Consider the following 18827-nt stretch of genomic DNA (forward strand, 5'->3'; position numbering starts at 1 on the left):
TCGAGGAAGGATGTTGAATGAGATGGGAAGGAGTTCTTCCGGATCTGAGAGCCCTCATAATCCCGGATCTGACTCAGAGGCTTATATGCAGGGTGTTGGAACCCGTAGGGATACATGGCGAAGGAGGTGAAGACGGTGACGATAACTGAGCTTGCGGAGGGAAGTTCGCCCTGGACCTCGGCTAGAGGATAATCCTACTTTGGACCCTGAGAGAGAATCCGACCTGAACTAATTGTTAATTCATCAAAGGGTCCCTTTACATTCTAAACACGTCCCTTAAATAGGGCTAATGACATCAAAGTTTAGAGAATTACAATTATGCCCTTTCTATAGCATTTAACATAAAAATAAACTAAATGGCTACTTAATTGACTCAATCAAGGTAATTCACTCAGCCACAGTGTCCCAGCTTGACTTGACTCACTATTTGGTCCATAACAAAGTAAGGGTTGTTATCCCAAAAAAATAATAATAATGTCAGAGTGGTTTCATCCATTTTTGTAAGCAATAACTTTCCGCACCTAACAGATCGGTCTCTTGGGTTGTATTGGTTAGTTGCTGTCATGGTATCAGAGCTGGGTATGTCACGTCCCGCGTTCGAATCCCGTGAGAGGCGGTCAATAATGGGAGGGGTGGGTGTCAGAATTGTTTCGTCCACTCTTGTAAGCGATAACTTTCTGCACCTAACAAATCGGTCTTTTGGATGTATTGGCTAGCCATTGTCATGGTATCAGAGTTGCGCACGCCACGTCCCACGTTCGAATCCCATGAGAGACGGTCAAGAATGGTTGGGGCAGAGTGGTTCCGTTTACTCTTGTAGGCGGTAACTTTCCGCACCTAGTAGATCGGTCTCTTGGGTTGTATTAGCTAACCGCTATCATCAACAACATCAATTGGTCTTGTCTTATGATTGTGCCTCACATCATATTTGTCCATGTTTCCTTTCAGCTTGGCATGTAAATTTCTAAGTATTCAATATGTTGTTGTTGTCAGAGGTACTTTGGTAGATATTGGGCTGCTCTTATCCTGTTGTTTTCTCTTTCTACTTCATCAATTTCTCTATCATGACGTCATCCAACTAGTCATCTACGCACTTGCTTTGAGAATAGTAAGGGTTGGCCAAGATGAGGCTCTGGGTTGGAAATTTAAGAGGGTTCGGTCAGGGAGTGCATGTGTGGATTGTCAAAGTGGAGACATAGGGTTGTGGAGAAGGTGTTGGGTATTAGGGAAAAGAAGTAGGGTGATAGGTTTATTTGGGCTGAGAATAACTAGTGTAAGGTGAAGGCAATAGTTGTGCGTGGAGGGGGAGTGATGATTGATGAGTGGTTGGCAGCATAGTTTGAAGATGGGCAATAGGTGGATGTAAAGGGGAGTTTTACACATTTATGAATAGAGGGCAACATTTCTTAAAACCATATACACATTTGGCAAAGGCAATTTCAACCTCATCGTTGTCATGATTATTTTTACACTTATGAATTGAATATACAGTTGACATCTTTAGTAACCTTGCTCTTTTGTGAAAGATGATTAAGCTAGGGCAGTCCAAGATCTAGCAAGGGCCAAGGGTAATCTAAAAGGGTATGTCAGGCGGATACTCCTTTTGATGTTTCCTTATAGTCTCCCTGAGTGATTTCTCTTGTTCACGAAGATTAGAGGGAAGTTCATCATAGACATCAGTAAACAAGTTTGCTAATGGAGGCTTCTTTGCTTTCTCCGCAACCTGAATTGCATTTAACAACTGCAGCAGGAGAAAATTAGCACCAGAAGAAATAGAGGGTGAGGTAAAAGAGGGGGAGAGAGGTGGTAGAAACACAGAAACCTGCTTCCTAACATCACTACGTAGCTTTGCTTCTGCCACATCACTCCATCAACCATCAATCCATTTCCTAAATCCTGTGATGGGATTTCAATTCATTCTCCAGTGTTCAATTTCATCTGCAGGGCGATATTTGGTAGAGTCTTCTGACGTAGAGTGATGACCAGCTCGGTATGTGAGAGCCTTATAATGCAACCCAGACAAAGAAATTATGAATAACATATGCTATCCCCAGTGGTGACACAAATGTCCAACAAGAAGTCTGATATTTGAACATTAGGGGGGGTTAGTCAACAAAATGAAAATTTGATCTTCATCTTCATCTTATGCATCTACATGATCTTCATCTTCGAAATGGGTGTTAGTGTGGACAACTTCATCTTCGAAATCTTTAAAATAGGGTATTAGTATGGACAACTTTATCTCCATCTTCATCTTAGAAATTTAAAATCATTGATTTTATTAATTATAAAAATGAGCTAATTAAACCAAGTGTTTGAGTTAACAATATTTTAATTACCACTATTAAATCACTAATACAATAGATTAAATAAAAAAATTATGATTAATGAATAAAAAATATTATATTAATAACATAAGATAGATTTGCATTGTATTAATTAATAATATATTTTGACAAAATTAAAAGTAATTAATTAATCAAATGCATACTTTAATTATATTTTATTTACCAGAGATATAATATGAAGTTTAATATAGTAATAAAATTAAAAAAATAATAAATAAATACATATACAACTTTGAAAATAACCTAAAAAAAATTATTCAAATAATGAGTTTGTGTCTTTAATATTACAATCAACGAGTTACAAGTTTAGTACATATAAATTACGCATGTTCAAAAGTAATAAGAGTAAACCATCATTTATCGTTCCACATGGATGTCGATATGGCATCTCGAAATTGTGCGGCTCTTGCGAATTCTAATGCACTCTGCCTCCGAATGCTTGTTACTTGGCTACCCACATCCTCAAGATCATCGCAATCGTCACTGTCTGTATCATCCATTGCACCTAATTGGACCACATCACCTCCTCCACCGAGCTCGCCACCTGAATCATCATCTTCATCTTCAAATATATCATTATAATCTTCTACATGTATATAATTGTGTAATATGCAACAAGCATGTACAATTTTCACCTGGATCTTAAAAGAAAATGGAGGAGTGCCTCTTAACATTTGAAATCGAGCTTTTAAAGCACCAAAAGTTTGCTCAATAATATTTCGTAAAGATGAATGTCTTCGGTTGAATAATTCTTTTTTATTTCTAGGAATATTATCTCCAAATTCTTGCAGATGATATCGGATATGAAGCCAAAAATCCCGGAAGATTTTCATAACCAGCATCGACTAGATAATATTTTCCTATAATAAAAATTATATACCACATAAAATAATTGAAGATAAAATAGATAAAAAATTACTGCATAAAAATATATTACTTACCTTCAGGTACAAAGGTTTTATCTCGACGAGTCAATGCATCCTTCAGTACACGGGAATCGACTGCTGACCCCTCCCATCTAGCAAGTACATAAGTGAATTGCATATCAAATGAACATGCTGCCATCACATTTTGTGAGAGATAACCTTTTCTATTCCAAAACCTTGGTTGATCTTCAAGTGGAATGTTGGCTTTGATATGAGTTCCATCTATAGCTCCAATACAATCCTAATTATACATTTTCAATTACTATTTACTAACTTTGTATATTAATCTAAAATTATTTAGTTATAGCAAGTGATGTTACCTTGAAGTAGGGATAAAACATTGAATTTGTTAAAATCTTCAAGTGTGTGTGTTCCGAAGGCCGTTTGACATAATCAGAGTGAAGTTTGAGGATTGCATCCAACACCTTGTTGAAATACTTACTTATCATCCAGTTTGATCTATCAAACATCTCTGCTGTGACACTATACACTTGTCCTTGACCAATAGTTAGGAGGAAATATGCAAGTTGTTCTTCAACTGAGATGGTCTTTGTGGCTGATAAAAACCCTTTACTAGTAAGTATATCTGCGAATTTGTGAAATACCAGTTGGTTCATCCTGTACACTTTCCAAAATTTGACTGGAGATTTGTCTAGTGCCTTTTACAAATACAATGGACCATTCATCTCACAAGAACGTGGTACACGTCTGTTGCAATGGTACAAATAGTATCTTTCCATGGCGATCAACAAAGTTGTGAATGCAACCATAGTTGCAACCTTTTCATCGTTTGTCATAGTATCCATGGAAATCCACAAATTCAATCGCCTAAAATTCATAAACACAAGTAAACATCAATCTTCAATCATAACCAATTTGCAATCACACCTATAAATAACCATATTCATCCACATTCCCACATCCTACATTCAATCACATCCTACATTCATCCACATTCCCACATTCTACATTCAATCACATCCTACATTCATCCACATTCCCACATCCTAGATTCATCCACATTCCACATCCTACATTCAATCACATCCTACATTCATCCACATTCCCACATCCTACATTCAATCACATCCTAGATTCATCCACATTCCACATCCTACATTCAATCACATCCTACATTCATCCACATTCCACATCCTACATTCATTCACATCCTACATTCGTCCACATTCCACATCCATACTCAAAACACCATATTCATCTATGCAATATATAAACGCAACAACATATCAAATTTAAATACAAACCATACTAATAAGTCTTGCAACGTCATAATTCAAATATCATGTCTACTACATAATAATATTCAAAAAAATAGTGTATTTATAACACATTACAATTAGTTTTCAAAAAAAAATTTAAGCCACTTGACCAGCTCTTCCACTGTCATTTCCATAAACATGACCTTCTTAGTTGGTGTATCTAACCATGAAGGAGCGCGATACTTCAATTCTATTGGCAAGTTCAGGATTTCCCTGAGGGCTTTGACGCAATCTCTTACAATATCGTCTTTCATCATGAAATTCTCAAATGTCTTAGCAATTCGATCTATTGCATCAAAAATTCTTCTACTAGTGTCATTATCGGGCATTTCGGTTCTCTTTCTACGACGACTTGAAGATGACCGTTTACTTCTTTCAGATTGATTACCTAGAGACTCATCCATGCTTAATAATGGTGATGGAGTATCCCTAACTATATCAACATCCTCTGGCTCATCCATCGGGACATGTTCCGATTCATGGATCACCTCATCGCCTTGATCTACAAAGGTTGCAGCTCCTGACCCTACCGCTATTGTGTTTCCCACCACCACAGCTAATTTGTCGTATAGGGGGCAGCCTTCACGTCTGTACTTCTCAACATCTTTATGCTCCTACAAGAATAAAACATCATTTAGATGTCTTGGAATAGAGTTATACTAACACGGAAAACAAAAAAAAATATTTTATAGTACATCATGTAGTCGAGCCATACAGACCTTTATGTAATCAAGCCATACAGAATTACATGCAGTAACTCGTTGTGTGGTTGCATCCCAACCAAACCCACTAGTGTTGATACAGCTCGTTACCATTTGGTATGTTTTCTTCCATGCTCTTATTCGATTCTTCACCTGCTCAACAGTTTTTTTCATGACCGTGTCTTCATTGAACTTATTTACACAGTCCACGTATACCTCATGCTTCCACACCCCGTTAGGCAACTTGTTCCCTAGATTGACCTGCTCGACCAAGAGATCGAACATTTTGCTATCATCATCGAATGTCCAAATATCATATGTTTGACCACTTGGTTGTCTTCCTACAACCGTGTATAATCTAAATCCGAGACGGTCCTCACGAAAAAAACTTTATCAGACAACCTTTACTCATCACGGAAACACAAACCATAGAAAAAAAAATACCAACACAAACCATAAAAAAATACCATGTGGTGGATATGTATAATACCCGAATCTCCTCACCACATGGCAAAAAATTTTCCATAGCACTTCAAAAATTCTCAACAACATTCTCACACATTTCAAAATTAATTAAATTATTTTCACTAATGCATATGCACTAAACAATGAAAACACACACACATCAAGTCCAAATTCACCGAAGACCCCTGGTAGAGCCCCATATAACTTCGTAGTCACTATGAACTGTACCTCGTCAGTGATGGGGGTCGGGTTTCGTTGGCTAATGGAAGCCCGTGTAGGCGACTCAACCTTGTTTGAATTGGACTAAAAACCCCTAAACACTAATTCCACAACTTAATACCTTAAAAGCCAAAAACCCTAAACACTAATTCCAAACCCTAAACCTAAAACCCTAGAGCTTAAAAACTCAAAACCCCCAAAACCTTAAAAACCATAAACCCCCTAAACCTTGAAAATCCTAATCCCTAAAATACCCTAAACCCTTAACCTAAACCCTAAACCCTTAAGCCTAAACCCGCAACACAAGCCATAAAAAAAAACCTATACCATCAACCCTAAACCCTATCACCTACTAAACTCTAAACCTAAACACTAATTCCAGGACTTAATACATTAAAAGCCCTAAACCCTACACCCTAATTCCAAACCCTAAACCCAAAAAACCTTATAGCTTAAAAACCCTAAACCCCCTAAACCTTAAAAACCCTAATCCCTAAAATACCCTAAATCCTTAACCATAAACCCTAAACCCTAATTACTGGACCCTTAAATACCGAGCAGCAAACCCTAAAAATAATCCATACACGAATCAAGAATTTAAACTATAAACCGTAACCCTAAATCCAAAAATAATGCACAAATAACCCCCAATTACGCACTGAAAATAAATTTAAATAAAATAAAACACTTATTTAATGAAAAAAATTAGGGTTTAGGCATACCTTCTGAAATTTGGGGAAATCCGAAGCCGCAGGGTGAAATCGATGCCTAATCGAAGTAGATATTAAGCAATCGTTGCCCAAATGTCCAAAATCGAAGAAAATCGAAATGGAAATGGGGAAATCGAATGAAATTGGAAGGTATTTTTGGGGGAAAGGAGACTAGCCAGAGAGAGAAGGGAGTGGGAGGCCGAAAGGGAGAAGAGAGGGAGAAGACAAAGAAGAAAGGGAGGTCGGGAGGGAATAGAGAGAGAGAAGCGAGAGAGAGCGAGTCCGAGAGAAGAGAGGGAGTCACGGAGACGAGAGAGGGGGTGCGAGAGAGAGGGCGAGGCCGAGAGAAGGCCGAGAGATGAGGTCGGAGACGAGAGGGAACTGAGACGGTGGCCGGAGACGAAGGACGAGATCAATGTCGGGTGCGCGGGGAGATGAGAGAGGGAAGGGAGTGCAGGAGAGAGGACGAAAAAATGATAAATGATGATGCGCGATGGGGGGGTGCGAGGAGAGAGGGGAAAATACGAACGTCGCCCATCCTTCAATTCAAAGAAGATCAAAAGGGGCCTTCTTCCACATGATCTAAATTAAACCATAGAGATGAAGGACCCCTTCATCCCCTGCATCGAGATGAAGCTTCATCTGCGCTCCACTAACGACTTCAAGTGTTGAAGGGCATTATGCGGTTGAAGATCATCTCGTCCTTCAAGTTGACTAACCCCCCCTTAGTCTAACCTCAATTAAGATGGGTCTTTTTTCATTTATAGACATTTCTCGCACTGCTTTCACTGCATTATATTCAGCAAGAGCATCATTCCCATCCACACGAATACTTCGAATCTCATAGGCTAGACCTTTCACTACTGCACCATCACCTGCTAACACCATAAGTATTGTAATAAATATGATTATTAGAGACTCTGTGCATCAGGAAAATTATTGGAGATATCAACTAATCAGGAAAGCTGCAGCTTTTACTTCAGAACTGCTCTTTTGTAGGCGTGCTAATTGCCCACCTGTAGTTGCGACAGATAAATATAACTAGGGCCTCCATATCTGCAACAAAATTTAAGGATGCATGGAAATCTCCTTAACCAGATGTAAAAAGTCAGAAATCAAAGAAGAAAAATATAATGTTTATTATCTAACTAATTCAGTTAAACAAGTATTACCTCATTGGTGCCGCCATCACCAAAATAAGTTACAGCACATGCCTTCTTGTCATCCATCTTGAGAAAATAAGCAGCTCCAACTGCACGAGGCACCTGGGTACTGATGAAGAAAAACTATATGAGCATGCTCTATTTTTCCTCTCAACTTGGTAAAGAGCTCGTAAACATCTTGTCATACCTATAAACATTTATTGATGACTAAATTCTGGGGAGAAAAAAAGGATTTTACATGTATATTTTCAAGGAAAGGCTGTTAAAACATAAGCGATGGGTGAAGATATAGTGAAGTAATTGAGCTTGTTGGATCCATAATGGATTGGCATTTGCCTTCCTTTCCCATAATCTGCCTCTGTGCTAAAGCACTGGTTTGCAAATTCTTCAAGGGTTAAGCCACGCCATATTAGGACACCAGGTTCTCGGTATCGCAATTCAATCATGAAAATGTCAAGAGGCTGACCAATACAACCTAAAAGACTAGTCGTTTAAATGCAGAAAACCAACCTAATCAAGAGAGATGGACCGGAACCACCTCTGACACCCACCCCGCCCCTTACCACTCCTCGCGGGATTCGAAAGCAGGATGTGTCAGACCTGGCTCTGATACCATGTCAAGAGGCTGGCCAATGCAACTTAAAAGACTAGTCGTTTAAGTGCGGAAAACCAATCTAATCAAGATAGGTGGACCGGAACCATCTCTGACAGATAGCTCATATGCATGAATTCAGTAGATTCGAAATCATGATTTGTAAAGTCACAAGAATTATCAGTCTTTCTTTTCACAAAAAAAGGTTAGACAACCCGGGGAAAAATGACATCATCAATTGTGAGAGCTGCAGTAGATACAATAGTGATGGCTTCTTGCCTGGTTGCGGTGAGGTAGAAGGAAATTCTTCCTGGCTTTTGTGCTTCATAGAAGATGGTGTCCATTGTTTGAAGGGTCACCATGTCACTGTACATTTTTACAGCTATCTCTTTGCTCGGCTAATGAAGTTGGAGAACGAGATTCAATAAACCTTATCTTCCAAAAAAATACTTTTTCAATGTTTTCTAAGAAGGCACTAACTAGGCATTATAATTGTAGAACGTAATTTGTTTCAACAAAAAATTCCTTACCCTAAAATTTTTTGCTAGTTAATACTTTCAGCAAAAAATTTTTTTTTAGGAAATATGAGACACTAATGGTCCCTAGAGATATAATTTTACTAGAAATAATTTTCTAACATTTTGTTAAAAATGCACTAACAAGGCTTGTAGAAAGTGATTTGTTTAAGCAAAAATTGCCTTTCCAAAAAAATTTCTTGGAAAGAAATTTGAACTTGAAAACTATTTCTAGGAAACAAGAGGCAATAATGGTCCCTCGAGATGTATTTTTTCTCTAAATCCTTTAGCCGTGTTTCCTGAAAAAATTCACTAACAAGGCCTTATAGTTGTAGAAAGTAGTTTGTTTTAGAAATAATTGTCTTACCACAATTTTATTGGTAAGAATTTGAAGCAAGAAAAGTGTTTCTAGTAAACATGAGGCACTAATGTTCCCTAGAAATATATTTTTACTAGAAACAATTTCCCTATGTTTCCTAAAAAAAACACTAAAAAGAACTTATAGTTATTGAAAGTAATTTATATCAACAAAAATTGCCTAGTGACAAAATTTTCCTTGTAAGAATTTTCACCTAATAATGTGTTTCCATGAAATAGGATGCACTAATGGTGTCTAGAGAAGTATTTTCACAAGAAATTCTTTCCCACAGTTTCCTAAAAAAATGCACAAGCAAGGCCTTATTGTTGCAGAAAGCAATTTGTTTCAAGAAAAATTGCCATATAACCAAATTTTCCTGTCAATAATTTTTTGCTAGAAAGTGTTTCAGCGAAACATGAGGCACTAATATTCCCTTGATGCGTGTTTTTATTAGAAATTATTTTCCAACATTTCCTTTAAAAATGTACTAACAAAGCCTTATAGTTGAAGAAAGTAATTTGTTTCAGCAAAAAATTGTCTTTCTACAAAATTTTCCTAGTTAGAATTTTTAGAATGAAAATTGTTTCAAGGAAACATGAGTCACTAATTGTCCCTAGAGATGTATTTTTAATAGAAATATGTTTCATACGTTTCCTAAAAAAATTGCTCAAACAAGGCCTTAAAATTGTTGAAAGTAATTTGTTTCTGTAAAAATTGTCTTACCACAAAATTCTCCAGGTTTGAATTTTGTACAAGAAAAGTATATCCAGGAAAGGCAATAATTGGTCCCTCGAGATGTATTTTTACTAGAAATATTTTTCCAATGTTTCCAAAAAAAAGGACTCAGAAGGGCTTATAGTTGTAGAAACTAATTTGTTTCATAAAAAATTATTTTACCTCAAAATTTTCCTAGTAAGAATTTTCAACTATAAAAGTGTTTCCAGGGATCATGAGGCACTAATGGTCCCTGAAGACGTATTTTTACCAGAAATTCTTTTCCAACATTTCTTGAAACAATGCACAAATAAGACCTTGTAGTTGTAGAAAGTAATTTGTTTCATAAAAAATTGCCCTACCATAAAATTTTCCTAGTAAAATATTCAGCTACAAAAGTGTTTCCCTGAAACAATAGGCACTAAGGGTCCCCAAAGACCTATTTTTATGGAAATACTTTTCCAACGGATCCTGAAAAATGGGACTAACAAGGACTTATAGTTCTAGAAAGTTATTTGTTTCAGTAAAACTTGCCTTCCCACAAAATTTTTTTGGTAAGAATTTCCATCAACAAAAGTGTTTCTTGGAAACATGAGGCACTAATGATCCCAAACTTATTATTCAACATTTCCTAAAAAAATTACTAGCAAGGCGATATAGTTGTAAAAAGTAGTTTGTTTAAAAAAAAATTGCCTTTCCACAAAATTTTTCGGGTGAGAATATTTAGCTAGAAAAGTTGTTCTAGGAAACATGTGGCACTAATGGTCCTTGGAGACGCATTTTTAGTAGAAATAAATTTTCAGCGTTTCCTAAAAAAATGCACTACTAAAGTGTTTTAGTTGTAGAAACTAATTTATTTATGCAAAAATTACCTTACCACAAAATTTTCCTAGAAAATAATTTCAACTAGAAAAGTGTTTTTAGGAATCATGAGGCATTAATGGTCTCTGGAGATGTATTTTTACTACAAATACTTTTCCATCATTTCCTGAAATAAATGCACTAACTAGGCCTTTTAGTTGTAGAAACAAATTTGTTTCAACAAAAATTGACTTATCACACAATTTTCTTGGTAAATTTTTATAACTATACAAGTGTTTCCAGGAAACATGAGACACTAATGGTCCCTAGAGATGTATTTTTAATAGAAATTCTTTTCCAAAATTTCCTAAAAAATGCACTAACATGACCTTATAGTTGTAAAAAATAATTTGTTTTAGCAACAATTGTCATACCGCAAAATTTTTTTTGTAAGAAGTTTTTGCTAGAAAAGTGTTTCCTGGAACCATGAGGCACTAATGGTCTTTGGAGACATATTTTTACTAGAAGTACTTCTCCAATGTTTCATGAAAGAAAGGCAGTAACATGGCCTTGTAGTTGTAGAAAATAATTTGTTTCAAAAAAATTGCCATACTGCAAAATTTTCTAGGTAAGAATTTTCTGCAAGAATACTTTTTCCAAGAAACATGTGGCATTAATGGTCCCTAGAGACATTTTTACTACAAATACTTTGCCAACATTTTCTAGAAAAAATGCAATAAAAAGGCCTTATAGTTATATAAAGTAATTTGTTTCAGCAAAATTATGTTGCGACAAAATTTTCCTGGTAAGAATTTTTAGCTAGTAAATTATTTCTAGGAAACATGAGGTACTAATGGTCCCTAGAGACCTTTTTTCACTAGAAATTCTTTTCCACATTTTTTTGAAGAAAACAAATACACAAACAAGGCCTTTATAGTTGTAGAAAATAATTTGTGTTGATTTCAGGACTCTATGGATTTAGCTCATGGTGAAAAATAGAGAGACACCCTGTTACGGTCCCGGGCAATGGATCGAGTAACATGGCGTGGGAGTTGTGAATCCAGCACTGGTACTGAGTTGCTGGACTCGGTAAGGAGGGTTAAAGATCCCTTCTTTGTGTACTCTTCCACCAGTGACCAGTCTCCCTTTTTATGGTCTCATTCTAGTGCTAAAGTTATAGCTAGAATGGAAGTAATTCAGGTGGAGAAGTAATTCAGCCTTGGCTCACGTTGATGGCTGTCCTTGCTCTATTTTTGTGATGAATTCCCAGCAAGAAGATTTGTTCTAACCCTTCACGTGAAAGAACCAGAATTCTTTCTCTTTTGCTGCTCGTCAAGATGGAAATTGATCCCAACTTGTTGTTGACGCTGGTAATGAGAGAAGATCCTCTCTTTGGGCTCGGAAAAGGGGCAAGAAGCTCCTCTTCTTAGTATGGGTGATGAGGGATGAATTTGGGTGAAGATGGATGGCAATGGAGGGTGAAGGATAGGTTGGATTTTTGGAGTAAACCCTAAACTCGAGATCAAGAGGTGATCTCAACCTGTTTAGACTAGGTTATTTTAAAATCTCAAAGCTTACCTATTTCATTCATACCTTTCCCTTAAATAGGTCATGTCAAGGAGTTTTAGGGTTAGGGTTACAATAATTCCCCATAATGCCCTTCCATATAAAGTAATTAGAAATAACTCCTACTTAAAACAATATAAGAAATAAATCTTACTCAATGAAATATAAGAATTAAATCCTATCGAGTGAATTGTTGTTGTCTTCTTCGTTGTGTGACTCGGTGTGCTATTGAGTCCACAACATTTGCCTCCCCATGGAGCAAGAGCTTGTCCTCAAGCTCAAAAGCTGGGTAGACTTGTTTGAAGATGTCCACCCGTTCCCATGTGGCAGCGTTGGGTTTAGTGTCCGTCCACTGAATGAGAATCTCCCAATGGTCATTGGTCAGCCGCGCACGTAACACCGCAGCGGGGTTAATAATAACCTTGCCATTATCAACCAGTGGTAGGAATGGAGTGGATGTAGGCTGTGCTCCGGAATGCGGCTTCAAAAGAGAAACATGAAACACATCGTGAATTATGGCTGTGTCCTGTAATTTCAGTTGATGGGCGACTGGTCCCACGCGTCGAAGAATGGGAAATGGTCCGAAAAATCTGGTCAGAGCTTATGACGTGGAGTTCCCGCAAGAGACTGCTGATGGTAGGGCTGGAGCCGTAGCCACACATATTCCCCAACCTCAAAAGAGACCTCACGGTGGCCTTTGTCGTATACATCCTTCATCCGAGCTTGGGCATGTCGTAGCGTTCTGTGATATTCTGTAGTAGCAGATCCCGATCTATGAGTGCCTGATCAATCGAGTCCACGAGGGTGGACCTGGGTTGTACGAGAGTAGGCGAGGTGGATCCCGACCATATATAACTCGGAAAGGAGTGGATTGCAAGGCAAAGTGGAATGAAGTGTTGTAACAGTATTTGGCCCACGGAAGCCATTGAACCCATTGCCGCGGACGATCCCCCACCAATCACCATTGATACATCTCGATGGTGCGGTTCACCACCTCAGTCTGCCCGTCTGTCTGTGGATGATAGGCGGAGGAGAACTTTAATTTTGTCCCACTCAAGCGAAAAAATTCCCGCCAAAAGGTGCTTGTGAAAACTGCATATCTATCACTCACAATGGATTCTGGAATGCCATGTAAGCAGACTATCTGCTCCAGGAAAGTCTGAGCAACCTATGTTGCTGTATACGGATGAGCCATAGGTATAAAATGTCCGTACTTGGAGAATCTATCAACCACTACAAAAAGTACGGATTTGCCCACAGACAGTGGTAGGCCTTCCACAAAATCCATTGAAATGTCGGCCCAAACCTGTGTAGGAAGGGCCAGAGGCTGGAGAAGACCGGCTGGACTCAAGTGCTCGATTTTGTTGCGCTGGCATACCTGATAGTCGCCCACCTAAGTCGCAATAGAGGGTTTCATGGCTTGCCAGTAAAAATAAGCTCAAATTCTATGCAAGGTCTTCTAGATCCCCTCGTGTGTACTGTCATGGTAGGCCGAGAGAATAGCTAGAATCAACTCGGACTCATGTGGAAGGAAAATCTGCTACTTGTAATAAATAAGTGAATCCTGGATGGACCACTTCAAATTCATTGTCCCTTCCAAGATCTTCTGATGCAGTTCTTGAAGTGCAGGGTTAGTGGCATGTGCGTCTCGCACCAAGTCCAGAATGAGAAGTCTCGGCTGGCTGATAGAATAGACCGACTGCTGATCTTCAAAACACCGTGACAAGGCATCTGTCACCTTATTTAATCTCCCCGCATGATACTCCACTGAGAAGTCAAAACCCAACAACTTACTGATCCAGTGCTGCAGTGGCGACGTCATCAAACGCTGTTCTAGTAGGAATTTAAGGCTGTAGTGATCTGTGCGTATGAGAAAAGCCCGGCCCCAGAGATAAGGCCTCCAATGTTGGACCGCTTTGGCCAACCCAATCAATTCGTGCTCATAGGCTGCCAACTTGTGATGATGGACTGCCAACTGTCTGATAAAATGCGCAAGAGGATGACCCAGCTGTTGTAAAACGGCCCCAATGCCCACGTCCGAAGCGTCGCACTCTACCATGAACAATTCATCAAAGTAGGAAGTTGTAATACGGACGCGGATGTGAGGGCAGCTTTAAGTGCCACAAACCACGTGGTGGCCCCCTCATTCCAAATAAAGGAATTTTTCTTGAGTAGACTCGTCAATGGTGCTGCCAATGGCCCATAGTTCTGAATAAATTTGCGGTAGTAGCTAGCAAGACCCAAAAAACCCTGTAATGCAAAACACGACTATGGCTGCGGCCACTTGTGAATAGCTCGTACCTTCTTTGGATCCACTGTAACCCCCTCATGTGAGATAATGTGTCCCAGATACCCCACATGTGAAGCCGCAAAGGAACACTTGGAATGTTTCAAATAGAGCTGATGTGCTCTTAACAAGTTGAAAACAATCCTCAAGTGTGCCAAGCGCTCCTCAATTGACTTGCTATATATCAAAATATCAACAAAAAATACAAGAACAAATTTTCGAAGATAGGGGCTAAATACCTCGTTCATCAAAGCTTGAAAAGTGGAGGGTGGATTGGATAACCCTAACGGCATGACGACGAACTCAAAGTGGCCATGGTACGTGCAGAACACCGTCTTCTCAATATCAGAGGGGTGCATCCGAACCTAATGGTATCCTGAATGGAGGTCGAGTTTAGTGAATAACCACGACCCATGTAAGTCATCCAGAAGCTCATCCACTACCGGAATCGGGAACTTGTCTTTTACTGTCTACACGTTCAACTCCCGATAATCCACGCAGAACCTCCTTGTCCCATCATGTTTCTTCACAAGTAAGACGGGTGAAGAAAACGGGGAGCGACTGGGATGAATAAGACCCTGTTTCAACATCTCATGGCACTGATGCTCTATCTTGTCTTTCTGAAGGTGTGGGTAACAGTATGGTCGCACGACTACTACCTCAGAGCCTGGTTTCAAACAGATCCTGTGCTCATAGTGCCGTGTGGGAGGCAACCCCGAAGGCTCCTGGAAGAGGTCAGAGAACTCCTCAACTAGACTATCACTAGTACTGTCAGGGTGAACCCGTGTCTACAAAGTGTGCATGCGGTGGGCCCTGTCCACCTGACAGCCCTGTAAGAGCACCCGACTTCCGGCCAAATCAAAGCTCATGGTCAAAGCCGAAAAGTCCCATAGAATGGGCTCCAATGTTTGTAACCATTTAATACCTAATACCATATCAAATCCCGCCAGGGGAATAACAAAAAATTTCGCATTAAATGAATTAAATCCAATGGAAAAAGTTACTGCCTTACTAATCCCATAGCTAGGGACCTTTTCGCCATTGGCCACTAAGTCGATGACTGTCAGATGTATGTGTATCTGGAGTTGGAGATGTTGTGCGGCTGTCAAACTCAAAAATTGTGTGTACTCCCCGAGTCGACTAGTCCTACCAGTTCTCGGTCGACGACATGAGCTTAGACTTGCATTGTAGTAGGCGATTTCTGCCCAGTAATAGCATGCAAGGATATCTCTGGTGGTTCCTCCTCGATAATCTCCTCTGGCTCCTTTGGATCCTCTGAATCCTCCACCTCTAGCCAAAACAATCATTTACATTGGTGTCCAACCCGATACTGCTCATCACAGTTATAACATAGATTTTTGGACCGCCTTTCTGCCATCTCCGCACTCCTCAATTTTTTTTATAAAGCTCGATAGGGAATTACCAGGGCGGGGATCGGCTACCCGAGTCGTAGTCGGAGTGTGTCTGGATGGTGCTACTGTAGATGCTCCCTGAGATGAATTATAGCGGCACCCTTGCCACGTGGAGGAAATGTTCCTCTCACTCGACCAACCCGGCTTATGTTGCTGCAGCTGTTGTCGTTGTTCCATTGCTCTGGCCATATTCATGGCATGAGTTAGATCCGTGGGCATAAGGAGTTCTACCTCTAGCCGTAAATACTCATTAAGACCTGCTGTGAATAAGGAGACTTGCTGGTCAACCAATACCCTCTCACCAGCACGAGCAGACATTTCCTGGAACAGTTTTTGATATTGTTCCACCAAACCCGTTTGTCTCAATAGGACTAACTCTCCTAGGGGGTTGCTGTTGGCGGGAGGCCCAAATCTAACTGTGCATAGATTTTTAAATTCTCCCCCAGTCATTCCTGGTCTCTCTTTCTCTACTTGAGTAACCCATAACATGGCTTCATCTGTCATATGGAAAGAAGCTAGTTGCACCTTATCCCATTCAGTAGTCCCTTGGTTCAATTTTTTTTTTTTCACATCTATTCAACCAAATTAAGGGATCCACATAACCATTGAAAGAGGGAAACTCTAACTTGGTGTACCTTGGGACTGTACCTCCATGTTGAGGTCCTTGGATAGCAGTGCGCCCAGGCCATTGCTCCCCTCTTCTATGATATGGTTGAGCAACCTCTCTCACCTCTGGACTTTGATGTCTCTCTGTACTCAACTCCTGTAGCATGCTGATGATTCGACTCATCTCTTCTTCCAAACCACAAACCCTTCCCAACACTGGTTGTACTGTTTCAAGGCTATCTTCTATCTTTTGTATCCTGATTTGGATTTCTTCATTGCTGGTATTATCCCCCATGTTACCCTGCTCTGATACCAAGTTGTTACGGTCCCGGGTCATGGATCGAGTAACACGGCGTGGGAGTTGTAAATCCATCACTGGTACTGAGTTGCTGGACTCGGTAAGGAGGGTTAAAGATCCCTTCTTTGGGTACTCTTCCACCAGTGATCAATCTCTCTTTTTATGGTCTCATTCTAGTGCTAAAGTTATAGCTAGAATGGAAGTAATTCAGGTGGAGAAAGAATGGAGGAATACCTGTTCTTGCTCACGTAAATCAGGGTTTCAACCCTGATTTGATGCAGCTCATTCTAGGACTTGAAGGCCTAGCTTGGGGGGGGGGGGGGGGGGGGGGGTGGCACGTTGATGGCTGTCCTTGCTCTATTTTCGTGATGAATTCCCAGCAAGAAGATTTGTTCTAACCCTTCACGTGAAAGAACCAGAATTCTTCCTCTTTTGCTGCTCGTCAAGATGGAAATTGATCCCAACTTGTTGTTGACGCTGGTAATGAGAGAAGATCCTCTCTTTGGGCTTGGAAAATGGGCAGGAAGCTCCTCTTCTTAGTATGGATGATAAAGGAAGAATTTAGGTGAAGATGGATGGCAATGGAGGGTGAAGGATAGGTTGAATTTTTGGAGTAAACCCTAAACTCGAGATCAAGAGGTGATCTCAACCTGTTTAGACTAGGTTATTCTAAAATCTCAAAGCTTACCCATTTCATTCATACCTTTCCCTTAAATAGGTCACGTCAAGGAGTTTTAGGGTTAGGGTTACAATAATTCCCCATAATGCCCTTACATAGATTGATAAAAATAAAATATTACAACTAATACCCCTAGAACTTAAACTAATTACATCAATGCCATGTGTATGAGATGACTCTTTATTTACCATCTTCCCATCACTATGTCGGCCTATGGGTCTTCTCCTTTGTTTGTGGGCCTGGATCCTATCTTTCACATCTTGTGGATGTGTGTGCCTTCCTATGTCATGTGGGCTTGGGTCCATCTTCCAACACTCCCCCTCAAGCTGGGGGTGAGAGATCATCATGATCTCTTAGCTTGCAGCAAATGGTGTATAGGATATTCTCGTATAAAATGGTAGTCTACCATATATTCCAATAATCCCCCTCAAGCTGGTGGTCTATTCCAAGGGGCCCAACTAACATAATATAAGTTAGAGTAAAATCACTCCTAGTCGTAAGACACTGCTCCATATTCTAGTCAAATAACTCATGCAAGATGTAGCACACACGCCTTTCTTCTATTGGTATTGGGTCTATAGGCATTGCTCAGAAGTGTAATAAAACTCCTCCATCACGGTGTCCCTCCATAGGGCACATACTCTCGAATGGTAGGAGTAATAAATGTTAATTAAGGGGGGTAACCCGAATGATAATATTCTGGGGCCTTCAAGTGCTTTTTTCTTCATTAGAATAATCAATGTTGACAATAGTCAGCAACTGAGAAGTCTTTCTTCAATAATAATATGTTAGCCAAATAGACACAATAGTAGCAGCTGAAATGGGCTTGGGCCCATTAACATGTACCAAATAAAGAAAATCTTTAAAAAAGGACCCATAAAATAATTTGTGAGTCTGTACACCAAATAATATGCTAATCAAGGAATAAGCTGCCTATATTTCAAAATAATAATCTAGTAAGAGAAAAAGGGACCGAATCAAGTTGAGTCACATATCTGACCAATATAACTGACTCATGGAAGAAATAGGTATAGAAATCGGGACCCATACATATATAACCAAAGCAAAAAAAAAAAACAAGTGGGCTGAATCAGGTTGACCCGAGCTGATTTGATTCAGTCCAAGTTGGCATGAGTTAACTCAACAGACTAGTGCAGCTCAGTCTGAGTCACTCGACACGGGATTTG

General features: G+C 39.5%; 1 pseudogene; it reads right to left on the minus strand.

Moving 5' to 3' along the window:
* Positions 1-1573: 1573 nt before the first annotated feature.
* On the minus strand, positions 1574-14417 carry LOC137959411 (2-oxoisovalerate dehydrogenase subunit alpha 2, mitochondrial-like; annotated as a pseudogene).
* Positions 14418-18827: the final 4410 nt, after the last annotated feature.

The sequence above is a fragment of the Aristolochia californica genome, unplaced genomic scaffold (genome assembly GCF_029961685.1).
Source record: "Aristolochia californica isolate CCGP_79_NKW_82.1479 unplaced genomic scaffold, dmAriCali1.0.hap1 SCAF_3, whole genome shotgun sequence".
In the NCBI taxonomy this organism is placed as follows: Eukaryota; Viridiplantae; Streptophyta; class Magnoliopsida; order Piperales; family Aristolochiaceae; genus Aristolochia; species Aristolochia californica.